We start from the raw sequence: 14,308 nt of genomic DNA on the forward strand, positions 1-14,308 counted from the left end.
TTAATCATGTCTGTCTATGACAAAGATTTTGTAATATTCTTTAAAGAAAGAATTAAAGGTAATTTGGTATTTTCTGTAATAACGCTGTTTAAATTTTGCTTTATATTAGAAGATAGTGAAAAAATGTTCTGTTTGGCTTCACTAATTTTTGTCATAGAATGTACAATTGCAAGGTTGTAAAATCTGTGCAAACCTTTAAAATGTTTATTCCATTTATGATCTATAAAATTTAAAAACACTTCGAATTTCCTTTGAAGCAATTAATCTTGCTTTTTAAAGAAAGTCTATAACAGTACATATGTTATCAATAGCCATTTCCACCCTAGAATGATTAGAAATGATATGTATGTGTATGAAATTGACCCTGAACTTTGTGACTATATTTTATGTAAAATCCAAAATGTGTATCATCTCAACTTCTCAGTATCTAAATGGCAAATGTCCATGCTACAGATTGAAACTTGACCTAGTTATAACAACAATAACATAAATTAGGTAGTTATAAATAATAGATACTTGTTTCTTACTGTAATAGAACTGAGATGATGAAGATGTAGTAATTAATGTAGTAAATGCATGGCAATAAGTTTAGACATCATCTTCTGTGCAATTCCCCACAGGGTAGAAATGGGAAGACTGTAGCCTGAGTGTTATTTAAAAAGGCACTAATGCCAATGATAAGGGGCTTCTTCTGGTGACCTAATTTATCTCTTGAAGATACCATTTCCAAATTCTACCATCTTAGTGGCTAAGATTTCAGCATCTAAATTTTGAGAAAATATAAACATTACGGTTATCTGAACACTGGTGGCTCAAGCCCTTAACCTAAGCTACTCAGGCAGCTGAGATCTGAGGATCAAGTTCAAAGTCACCCTACCCAGAAAAATGCATGAAGCTTTAATATCCAATAAACTACCCAAAATCATAGAAATAGTTCTGGTGCTCAAGTGGTAGAGTACCAGGCTTGAGCAAAAGAGCTATGCAACAGTGCTTAGGCCTTGAGTTCAAGCCCAGTATGGGAACAAAATAAACACAAAAGCTAAACATTTCCACTATGCCAACAGACTGGGAAGAAACATTACATAATAGAAGTCAAAGTGAGAAGAGTTTTTTTACATTAATTACTGATAAAACATTTTAGTTTAAAAACTACTTCATTGACATCTATGACCAAAGCAAAACTATCGGGACCTTAGTAGAACCAATGCAACAGAATAACTGAAACTTTTATCTCATCACCTCCGGAAACCCAGGTTTGTTAGAAGCTGCTCTTATGAATTGCTTCCCTCCTCCTCTCCTTCCTCCTGTCCCCCCAACCCCAGTAAACCAAACATATCAGATTCTTTCTACTACTTCAGGCCTTGCCAATTTCAATTTACCCAGTTAATACTAAATCATTTTCCAAACTATGATTTTTTGAATAGTGTTCTCTGGAACCTATATAGTTTCTACAAACTACATGTGGCTACTTAAATTAATTAATTCATTAATTTGTTTTTGTTGGTCTTGGGGCCTGAACTCAGGGCTATCACTCTACCTCTTTGAGCCATAGTGCCACTTCTGGTTTTCTGGTGGTTAATTGGAGATAACAGTCTTATGGACTTTCCTGCCTGGACTGGCTTTGAGCCATGTTTCTCAGATCTCAGCTTCCTGAGTAGCTAGGAATTTAAATGTAGCTTTAAATTTAAATGATAAATTAATCTGAGTAAATTTTATTCACAATTTCTCACAGTTACCACAGCCATTTTTCAAGGACACTAGAACTACCTATGTTTGGTTATCATTACATATAGTAGTTTTGAACAAACATAGCTATCATTCTAGAAAGTTCTACAGGATGGTGCTACTCTGGAAAATGTTAGTTCCAGTGTCTGATGAGTTTGTAAGAGTCTGTGTATAATGTGCTCCTTTATTGTTAATAATATTGAGCATGAAAATTGCACCATAAAAAACCATCTAAACCAATTTTTCTTTAAGTTTTTGTATTATTGAATTTCCCAACCTTTTTAGTTTTGTTTTCATTTTATACTCCTACGGTCTTGCTTCACAAATCCTAATATAAAAACACATCAGAAAACAATCTATCAAACTATGATCTGGTACAAAACTCTGCCTTCATTAGACCATACAATTCTCATAATAATTCAATAAAGATAAATTAATATTATGCTTGCACAAGAGAAGACAATTTTTTTTACAAGAAACTTGTTTACATTCACACAACAAATACCTCACCCTATGTCCTTGATCATTCTTTTCAGCCTTGTTCTTTAATGATTGATGAAGTCTGCATATCAGGACACTCGTAGAATATGATGTAGTAGATGAATGTGGATACCTCAGAGTCTCAAAATTGGGTCCTGATGCCTTGGCATGACCGTGATAAGGTTGACAGGGGAAAAAAAAGAAGTAATTTTAAAACAAAATTATTAACACTATTATCTCACCATTTTGCAATGTTTTATCATTTCTAAAGTATGGCTTCTCACCGATGTTTTAAAATTGGATCTGATATTTTACAGTAGAGTTTAGAAATAATGATAATAGATGCTGTGACCTCCTATCACAGGAACTATCCCTGAACAGGTTGAAACAGATGAAAGGAAAACCTAAGAATAGAAGCGTAATTATGCACTTGAAAAAGAAAATGGAAAGCTCCTTATGAGTCATCTCAGAACTTGGAATTGATCTTGTCATGCCAATGATTCTTTAGTTACCGCTGAGAAACAGAAGCTGGGGGTGGGGAGTGTGTGTGTGTGTGTGTGTGTGTGTGTGTGTGTCTGTGTGTGTGTAAAACACAGCATTTGACTTTCTTATTATAAGATCGTTACACTCCTAATGTCTTCTAATCAGAGCTTAGAACTAACTCCTGGACTCAAAGGAGATGTAGAAAAGCTATTTTGAATAGTATCAATATTTCTAGGTGCAGTTTCCCTGACACACAGTGAAATCTTAAGTATAAAGTATAAAATTAAAAGACTAAAATCCACATTGTAATTTGCATCTCAACTATGCTAGCTAATTAAATTGATATTAACAAAATAATCGCTCACCTCCTCCCTCTCTCTCTCCCTCTTCCCGTTCTGTGTGTGTGTGTGTGTGTGTGTGTGTGTGTGTATTTGTCACCTTCGCTCTTACATGCACAACCCTGTCTGTTTTACAGTCATTGTCGAGTGAAGGGGGATGGCATGTATTATGAACTGAAAAGAATTATGTAAATGTGATATCCCTGTGCTATCTACATTCCCCCCTCTCTCTCTCTCTCTCTCTCCTTTAGTCCTAGAACACAAGCCAACACTGTCAGGAAGGTAGATTGCCTACAGGCAAAAAGCCCTGGTGACATGGGGCTTTGCCATGACCTGTATTTGACACAGCTTGCCCGGGGCACTAAGTTTGGGGAAGATGTAGCATGCATCAAGTCAGAACAGTGAGTCTCTGTGAGCCCAAGAAGATTTCTCCTATATCACCTGCCTACACTTGAGTACTTTTTTATTTGCAGTATTATCCAGGGAAATATGAATTTGCCAAAAAGAATATGACACTAACATTTTTGAGAGAGAGGTGTTGTGTGTGTGTTGAAAGCTGTGTGTACCAACACAAAAGGACATTGTGCTTCCTTTGTTCCAAAGGGCAGTTCTCCTTATAAGTGGCCAATCTGTCACTGTCACTGGGCCAGGAGCAGTGAGGAAGTGGGGGAGGGGAGGGGACTTTCCAAGTTTGCCCAGAATTCTCATTGCACGGGATGATCCAAGCAGCTCTTGTACACCCAATGTAAATACGGACAGCCCCATTCATCACAGGGCCCCCTTCCGCAGCGCACGTCTAAAGTACAGCAATGATTTAGTGCTTGCAGCTGGAACTGCACTACGTTTCTCCAAAACAGTAGCATTTAAAAACAAGGAGATAGAAACGGAAAGGAGGCAGGGGTTATAAGGAAGGAACAAGTAATTTCAGGGAGGAAAAGGGCAAGAAGGGTGAGCCACTCTGTGGAGTTACCCCTCTTGAGTTCTTTGGCTTTGTGGTTAAAGGCAACTGATGTGTTTTGAACTGGTATTTCCAGTACTCTACTAAAGTTGCCTGCCCTGGCCATAATGGTAAGTGTGTTATGTGTGTCATGACTTCTTCTTTAAACAGAGTTGATCCAGAACTCCTGGAAACTTGAAACTTCATGGCTAACATACACAACTCAATAGGCTAAGAAAACAGGAGAAGAAGACAAGTGTCAACTACAAGGGAATGCACATTAGATTGAATTTAGGATACGCAAGTTTCAATTACTAACAGCATGTGAACCCTTGGACAAGCTGTTCACCATTTAGGTGTCAGCCTTCTATTTGAGCCAACTATCGGAGAAGTGGTAAGCAAGAAGGCTGTGATTCCAAAATTGCTGGTGCAAAATTCAGCAATACCCTATCTCAACACATAAGCATACTGGGTGGCCTGCGTGTAATCCCAGCTGCTTGTACGTTTGTGGGAACAGAATGGTAATCTGAGATGAGTTCTTGGAGACTACCTGGTATGGAAAAGGAATCAGTGTTCCCAAATTGATTATTTGGATTCAAAAAGATTGGATGGAATATGTAGATCTGCCTGGAGTACTAGATCACAGTTAACCTTAAAGCCATAGGCAAGAATTTTGGATTCCCAGTGTTCTGGCTTTTCATGAGGCATACCATTTGGAAAAATTAATAAAATGATGGCTGTGCGGCAGACTAAGAAACTTTAGACAACCACTCCAAAGTAGTTGAGCATAACTAAATAATATGTGATATTTTGTTTTCATAACCTCAGACCACAACATGGTGCACTTCTAAATTAGAGAAGAAATCCAAAACAGTTTGGAGATGGTTAGACAAATAGGATATGGAATATTAAGAAGAGATATCAGGTGAAATGAAACTTTAAGGTTTTATTATTTGGTATCCAGAAAAAGGGTACAAAGGGTATAAAAAAGGGTGGAAAAGGATACAAAAAGGGTACAAAGAATAATTAGTTCTCACTAAGCCTACAGGTAGTATTCTGAGAAACTTTTATGTCAGAGAGAGAAGCACTAGAAGTTTGAATCGTAAGACAGTTGTCTATCATCAGTAATTGACGATGAGTCCAGGTTTTCAGGAAAGACAAGATGCTTTGTTCAAAACTCTTGCTGAAGATGGTAAAGTAAACATGTAAAATTTCCCCCAGTACTCCCATTTAGGGTTAAAAATAGGAGAGGGAGAGGGAAATCCACCCTTACAGTTCTAATAAGTTGTTTCCATGCTTATGAGTTTTCCTTTTAATAAATCCCATAGAAAAACAAATTGTTTAAATAAGGATACAGGTGGACCCATTGCAACAATGAGATATACAAGATGCTATATCGAAAACAAACTTTACAAATTTGGCAGGGGAGGGGAGCTGGTAGTGTAGTCATGGAGATGGGAGGGCAGGGATGGTAGGGGAAAAACAAAGAGGAGGCAACAATGCTTGATAAGAAAGGTACTCATAACCTTGCTCATGTAATTGTAACCCCTCTGTATGGTATTTTCACAGTTAAAAAAACTTATTAAAAATAAGTGCATGATGAGAGCAGAGATGTTTTGTTTGAAGAGAGATAAGAGGAACCTTAAAGCCCTTTCTGTAGCATCCTCTTTTCCCTCAATCTTCTGCTATTACCAGGTGACTTCTCTTGAGTCTGGATCTCTGCAATGTGGATCGACACAGAACAAATTTGGAAAACCACAGACCTAATTCAGTTTTATTCAAGAAGTTACTTCTATTCCTATAACTAAACCTAAGGCAGATTCAACATTTTTTAACTTTAGTGTCATTCTTGGTGGTCACTTTGGACCAAACCCTCATGCACTGAGTGCTGACAAATTGCAATTCATTCTGATGAGTATGTGTATTCTACAAAGATCAGAGTGCTCTCGAACTTACAGACCACCAGTTGGATCACTTCAGATCTGTTTTGTTCCAGGAGCTACTGCTCCTTCTCAAGATTTCCATCAATACCACTGCTGTCTGAAACAGTAATTATAATGTGAGTCTCATTGGTAAGGACTGCTGCGCTGGAAAGAACTTTGTTTGAGCTAAATGACGAATGAAGGCAAGCTGGAATAGCTTGTTTGGGTGACTGCTGGCCAGCTGTTTCCACATGTGGCAGTGGAGCAAAGGCAGAGCCTGGGGTGATGAACTAGAAACTGAAAGGCCTGGATTCAATCCCAACCCAGCCTTTACCATACAGAGAATTTACAAGTAATTAGCTCTTGTGGTGTATATGGAAACCTGCACATATGGTAGTAAGCATTAAGATAAATGATCACCCAACAAATTTTGTCACAGAGAAAATCAATTTGAAATTGATGTGAAGATTTGAATGTATTCTTTACAGAATAATGCCAGACTAGAATCTGTATAGGAACTGAGAGGAATCTCAAAGATCATGTAATACAAAGTAATACAATCACTTTGTTCGAAATACTTAGACAGGGCTGGCCTGTGTAAAAGAAGTGACTGGCTCCATGTAAAGTTATAGGTTAATAAAGATAAAGTCAAGTTCATGGGAGGGGGGAGGATGGGAAGGGGAAACAAAGTAGGAGGCTACAATGCTTGATAAGAAATGTACTCATTATCTTGCCTATGTAATTGTAATCCCTCTGTACAGTATTTTCACAATAAAAATAAAATAAAATAAAGATAAAGTCACTCAACATTTGGTTCATGGCCAACTTTTCACTCTAGACCTTTTACCCTAAGTGAAAGTCAATGTGTCAATGATTTTCTGAGCATGTGTTTAAATTATGCAGTGTTGTGTTATGTTATGAAACAAAATAATCATACACAAAATTATATATGATACTTCGGATTACAGTATTAGAAGACAAGACAGACTAAATTTCAAAAGTGGGAATTTGGGGAAATATGTGATATGTGACTAGTGAGAAAGGAAGGAAGGAATGAAGGAAGAAAGAATGAAAGAAGGAAGGAAGGAAAGAAAGGAAGGAAGGAAAAAAGAAAGAAAGAAAGGAAAAAAGAAGGAAAGAGAGAGAAAGGAAGGCATAGCACTTGCCTAAATGAGTTTACTACCTAATATCATTGAAGAATATGTAAAAATAAATTATCCCCAAACCCAATATAACATGCATGGAAGTTTAAAAAAAGTCCATGTCTACTCAATGAATAGAGAAAAATTTTAACAAAGCACTTGAGAAATTTTATTCTCTTTTTTTTTCTCTTAAATTTTCCCATTCCATTGAGCACTTAGAATTCAATTAAAAGATATTTTCTCATGTTCTTCAATTTGATTTAGAAAACAAGAACAAGGTGTATTCTCTATGTGCAACAATTTAGAAAGTAGAGAAAACAACTCACAATATGCAAAAGTCATGGCTGTAAAACTATTTTGAATAGAAGCTTCTTATACATGCCTTGAGAGCATTGTAATTTAAAAATATTAAAGGGAAAAGCATGGCACATGAGTAAGACTGTAAAGGAATAGAAAGAACTTACTTTACTTAGCAGAAAATGGGGGTACTGCACAAACACCTCAAGTGGTAAATCTCAGCAGTCCGAAAATCATTCCTGATGAACCAGCAGTCCTTTTGAGTAGAGAGTACTAGAGGTAGAGCCTCAGATTTTGGGATTTGCTACTACAGTAGCAGCCTCAGGCCTACCTACCAAGTAGGAAGCCCTCAGATTTATCTCTAGCACTACAAAAAATTAATTAAAATTAAAAAGAATATAACACCCACCCATGTTACTTCGGAACAAGTAACTAAACTTTTGAGAGAATGGGTATTTAACTTGGTCTCCCAGTGTGGACACAAATACATCTTTCCATTTTGAAGATTAAGTTTCATAACCATATTTCACTACATCATACCTCCTCTGCATCTGCCTCTAATCCTTCCTATGCTCGCTGGAGTGCTGAATTCCTTTCTCCATTGAGTTATGATGCTAATAGAATTGAGTCCAAATTCTGAACATTTTTTTTTTTGTGTGTGTCTGGTCGGGTGGCCTGAACTCTGGGCCTGGGTGCTGTCCCTCAGCTCTTCAGTTCAAGGCTAGCGCTCTACCACTTGAGCCACAGCACCACTTCCGGCTTTTTTCTTTTTGCTTATGTGGTGCTGAGGAATCGAACCCAGGGCCTCAGGCATGCAAGGCAAGCGCTCTACCACTGAGCCACCTTCCCAGCCCTCTGAACATTTTTTTTAAACTCACAATAGATGGTTTTATTCTCAGTGCAATGTGATCTGAATATTGGGTTTTTTTTTTTTTTTGCCACATTTAGATTTTAGTCACTTTATTTCTGCTCATGCTGATCTCATGGATGGTAAAATGTCTTCATATTTGGGATTATGGTTATATGCTTCCCTCAGAGATCTATTTTCTTAACTATTCCATTTCTCAAAAGTATTCTTTAACTATGGTACTTTCTGTATATAATTAATATATTTATTTTCTGAGCTTCCAACGAGCTCTTCCCTGAGCTGAAACTGGATACTTCCTTGGAAAGAGCCTTAAACTTGCAACACAGACTTGATGCTCCCTAGCTATGTGACTTCGACCAAGATATTTTCGCTGAGTTTCCTGGTTAAACAGGATAATGAGATCAGCTTTCCAAGATAACTGCAAATGACTTACATAATTGCATACTAATCTACATAAAATGGTATGGCAATGGATGATTCAAATTATTTTCTTGAGTTCTCATTTCTATTTTAGCTAGGTTCTTTCAGCTGACAGAGATAGGAAATACATCAACTTAGCTTAAAGATAGCCCATCTAAGAGAGTTTAAAACAAAACAACTATTGGCAGGGGAAGGATGCAAAAGAGCTTTCTGTTACAATCAGATCCTTCAAGGAATCTCTGTCACCTGCCACTTCCCTTTCTGTGTTTTTCTGCATTTTAGACTAATTATGTAAAAGATGGATGCATATATACAGGAGAGATCCCATGGAGTTTATCAGAAGACAGACTCAATCTCTTTGAGTTGAAAACAATCATGAAATTCCTCTTGAATTGAGTTAGGTGCCAATTCTGGACTACTAATAACTTTGTGCTTAGTGTAGTAGAAGCCGGATAGAATATCCTCTTCTCTTATCCTGTGATATAGCCTCTCTTTCAAATAGAACATATTTCTCAGGAAATAGCACTATACATGCCTACAGAACACTTACAGACCCACATAGCCTCTTAAAATCCAGTACATTAAAACTTAGCATGGAAAAGTAGATTATTTTGATGACTACTTTTATTCCTTAAAAAGAAAAACCTGTATTGAAATCAATGCTCTCTGATCATTTCTTAACCCTGAACCTAATTATGGAGATAGTTGTCAAATTCTTCCTAAGAAGGGATGTTTGGGGGTGCTCAGTTGCTATTATTAGAATTTTGTCTAAACTATTATCATCATGAGCCATTCTCCAGAGTGACTTGACTCACTAGCATCACCTTATATACTACCAGACTATCCAACATATATTCTAAATTTATACAGCTCCTCCATCCATATATAGTCCATCAGATATGGGTTGTTTCCTATAATCATTCTTGTAAGTATATTTATGTTGGTTCCAGTTCACCACCATTGCTTGTTTTTAATTGCACCATTGAGTTTCTGTGATGACAAGAGGAACTAAATCATTGAAACACCATAAATAAGCACCAATATGTGTTCTGATTCAGTTTTTTTTTTCATTGATCAGTGGCATCCTTTTAAGCTACGTGCTTATATCTCCAAAATTGCAGGTGTAATTGATTAGCCTTTTCCTGATGACTTAAAAGGTTCCTCTTGCTCTGGAATCCAAGAATTCAGTGGATCTTTGTTGAGGGTCTCCTTGGCTTCTCTCTCTAATTAAATTCCTGGAGGAAGACGTTAGGGACATAGCCATTTAAAACGTCGTCAATACTCCAGAGCCATAGAGCTTTAGAAACAGAGATAGATGACAGAGGGGCTGATGCAAGACGGTCACTCCATTCTCTATTTTTCCTTAACATTTGGCTTGATTCAATGACTTAAAAGAAATGCTGGGATTACAAAGGGGGAAAAAGAAATAAATAGCAAAAGCACCTCCCCCCCACACACACCTTCACCACACAAACTGCCTAATGTGAAAGATGTCTGGAATTGAATAAGTGTATTTTTTCCCCATCAGTTCTAATTAGATCCCCTTCTTGGGAGTTTAGAGAGATGCTACTCTCTGTTGTCATGTAGGGGTGAAGAAGGTTAATTAACACTGAAGACAGATTCCCAACTCTACATACAATATCCCCCCTGTCCACTTGCATTAGACTATGAGGAGGAACTTGTCTGTTCTATGACCTGGTGCTGCTCATAAATGTGTGCCCTGTTCTCTCAGCTCCTTTCACTGCTCTCTTCTTTCCTATGTCACGCCCAGGGCCTCACAGCCAAAGGCACTCACTCATCCATGTTAAGGTGGCAAAATGCTTTTGTCATAAGAACTGGTGAGGGGCATGTTTGAGAGTAGGAAGGGCCTTGTAGAAGCGTGTTCTGCAGGACTCTCTGACACATCCAGCAGAGAGGGCTGCGGCCTGAGAGAGGGAGGTGACTTAATCTGTACAATGGCTTGAGGACTCTTAGGCAGAGGTATGATCACTTTCTAGACTAAGGGTAAGAAAATTTGAAAACCATAATCCACCATTAGTTACATAGGAGCGACGATATATGTAGTGATACATATGTAGATGTTTTCATTAAACACACATACATTAAACATACATGCATGTTAAGTATATGTGTATGTGCATATATATATATATATATATACTGTATCGATCATCTATCAATATATTGATACTTAATAATGCTTTCACCATAGTATGGAAATAGAGATCTTACTCCGATTCACCTCTACATTCATAGTACTTACAGCTACTTGATTAACAATATACTTTAGTAAATGCAAATTACTTTCTGTTTTTTTTTTTATGGCTACAAAATTACAATTTCTTGAACATAAACATTACACTGCGAATATTGAAGGAGAAGCAGAGGCATTACTAATGAATGTTAGACTTGATTTAAGAAGATAACACAAATGGAAAATTTCACATTCAACTTCTCTTTCATTTTTGACAAATGTATGTTAAATTTCTCTTCTGTGCTAAGACATTGGCTTGTTGCTCGACCTGAAATTATGAATAACCTTTTTCCTAATCCAGAATTCTTGTCTGTAGTCCTACAGCAAAATAGATGATCATCCTAACAGTGGATAAGTGATAAAAGGGAAAGTTTAAGTGGGAGGTGGTAGGAAAGGATGGATAGGTACACTTAAAAGAATTGCCTCAAAGTCACAGAAGGCACCCTGGAGAAGCATTGCCTAAGGAGATGTCATAATTAGAGGCAAAGCAAGTGAGTGGTACTAATCAAAGTAGGTGAATAGTATTAATCATTTCAGAAAGAAGAAATAATTTATAACCTGAAATGAAAATAACGGTCTGTGCAAAATGAAAATAATGTATACACACATTTGCTTATCTATATATTTTTTGAGGAAAAATTTCCTAATAGATAATAGATCAATAGGAGAGAGAGCGAGGAAGAGTGAGAGAGAGAGAGACAGAAGACAGACAGACAGACAGACAGACAGAGGAATCCCCCAAGAACTGCTTCTTAGCTGGTTGCCCGTGGCTCATGACTGTAATTCTAGCTTTACAGGAGGCTTAGATCTGAAGATCATGGTTCAAATTCAGCCCAGACCCCCAGAAAACCAGAAGTGGTGCTGTGGCTCAAAATGGTAGAGCACTAGCCTTGAGAAAAATTGCTCAGGGACAGTTCACAGGTCAAAGAACTACTTTTCCATGTAGTCCTACAACTAGCAGCTTCAGCCTCACCTTAGAACCTGGTCAGTAAGTAAGTGTTCTAATGCAAATCAAACAAATGGCCCTTATGCAGTATGTAACCATGTGTATATAACCTTGTCTGAAGAATTATTTTCATTTAGCAAATTATCTCCACTTCCAGTATACCATTTGAACACTATGAGCTTTTGGAGGGGAAGGCAGGAAAATGTTATTATCCTCATTTCAAAGATAAAGAAACATAATTTTTAATTTGTGTTGGCTAGTAAATTGTCCAGCTGAACACACAGCTGGAGTACTTCCAGCTGTATTGTAAGGCACCCATTCTAAGACAGACTGAGTAGAAAGAGCTGTAGGTTTAATAATAATACAGAGAAATTATGTAGACATTCATTGTAGTTAAACCTTCATGGAAAAACTGTCCATTATTTCACATACGGTTATGGGTCTCTTGGGAGGTAAAGCTTTTAAGTAGATATTTGCAATTTAATATTTTCAAATTTATAGCAATATTGCTAGATGTTTCAGACGCTTGGGCAAATATTGGGAAAGAAAAATAAGCACTCTACTGCCTACTCAATATAATTAAAAATATTTAAATGATTCAGTCAAGATATTAAAAACTGGTTGCCTTTAAATCTTGAAAGACACAATCTTGACAGAAAGATCCTTAAATCATCTTGTCAGTTTACACCAGACACATGAGGATGCTACTTTGAGACAGAACTGAAGCTAATATTCTACATGTAGTAGACAGTTATTGGGACCAGAGAAAGATAAAATTACTGGTTTATAATGTGAGCCATGACATACAAAAAGTTCTGACAGTATTCGTCTCACCTTCAATTCTTAACCTTGACTGACTCAAAGGCAACAGCTCTCATTTTAGACAGAAAATTTACAGCCACGTTCTCATCCCTTCCATGTGAATTGAGATTTAATTTTCTTTTAATATTGCTGATACTGAGGCTTGAACTCAGAGCCTCACATTCTTAATTGATTTTTTTTATGCAAAGCTTATACTGTACCACTTGAGCCAGACCTCAAATTCCAGATCTTTGCCCATCACTTGGAAAGAAGAGTCTCATACCTTTCTGCTTGGGCTGGCTTTGACCTGGGATCCTCATATCTCAGCTTCCCTGACTCCCTAGCATTATAGACATAACCATCAGCACCCAGCTGTGACCTGATTTCTGAGAAGTGTAGTAATTAATATGAATAATTATATGGTTTGGTATAATTTTAAGGCATTATAACATATAATATTTAATTTGATAATTATTACATCTTATCAGGAGGGCAAGATGGGAACTTTAATTGTCAATTTCATTTAAATAGATGAGCAGAAGTACATTTTATGAAGATTGGTTCCTTGCTCAGTTTAAAACAGTAATTAATAGCAATAGTTTCAATATAAATAATTTATTAAGGGCCATGCTATGCCAGGAATTAAGCCAAGGGATTTACAATCATTATTACACTTAGTCCTGACAATGAGCTAAATATTATTATCCTAATTTTACAGATAATAAATCTAAACCTTGAACAACTCTAGAAAGTTGTCAAAAGTTACACAGAGAATACATAATAGAAGTAGGATTTGAATGTAGTTCTGGCCTACATAGAAGTTTCTTCTTATGAGTCATTGTCTTCCCATTCATTGGATTCCCATTACAGTAAGAATATAGGCACATTGATAATCCATACATTATTTTACAAAAAATATACAGAACTTTAGAATATCAAAACCTAGATAACAAAAGTTGAAAGATTCTTTATGCAAAATATAGATGTTAATCCTCTTTTCTCAAAAGGTTATCTTTCAGTGGCAGTTTATGAAGAGATAATTCTAAACTAATATGAAAACCATTGCAGTGTTTAAAGGAAACCAAGGGAACTGGAGACTCAGAGACTAAACTACAGGAAAGCCAGGTCGTATCAAGTAAACAGGAATATTTCAGTGCACTGAAAGAGAAGACAACTCTAGCTAGAAAGGTCAGCTTCTACGAATACATGTTGAAATAAAATAACAATTCAGAAAAAATTAAGAAAATGTTGTAGATGGCTGTAGTATGACCACCAGAGTGAACCTGTAGGGACCAGGTCATTGGAAACTGATTACTGCACTTCCATTTTAGCTGAAGAAATCATTAGAGATATTCAGGCAGTCAATGAACAAGGTACCTGTTTTCTAGAGATTCCATTGCAGATTCTAAGCGCAGGAAGCTTAAGAGAGATGAGGACTATGGACTATGATCCTAGAGATGAGAAGTTGACTTTGGGCAGTAAAGGTAGGCACAGAATTGAGGTCACAATTTTAAGAGTGTGATTGAACAGATTTGGGTGCTGATTGGCTAGCTTTCTCAGACCAAGTCCAGAGAATCCTAATTTGAATGAAAAAAGCCTATTTTCTTCTCAAAAATATTTTCTTCAATACTGAAAATGCTTTCCCAAATGTATTCAAAATAGATGATCTTCTGGTCTAGTTTTCTAGCATTTGCT

At 36.8% G+C, this 14,308-nt stretch overlaps 1 pseudogene; it reads left to right on the forward strand.

Moving 5' to 3' along the window:
* Positions 1-12,248: 12,248 nt before the first annotated feature.
* The window catches only part of LOC122107063, a 47,370-nt pseudogene continuing 45,310 nt past the window's right edge, over positions 12,249-14,308 (forward strand).

Source organism: Dipodomys spectabilis, unplaced genomic scaffold, assembly GCF_019054845.1.
Source record: "Dipodomys spectabilis isolate Male_0828 unplaced genomic scaffold, ASM1905484v1 ptg000046l, whole genome shotgun sequence".
Taxonomy (NCBI): Eukaryota; Metazoa; Chordata; class Mammalia; order Rodentia; family Heteromyidae; genus Dipodomys; species Dipodomys spectabilis.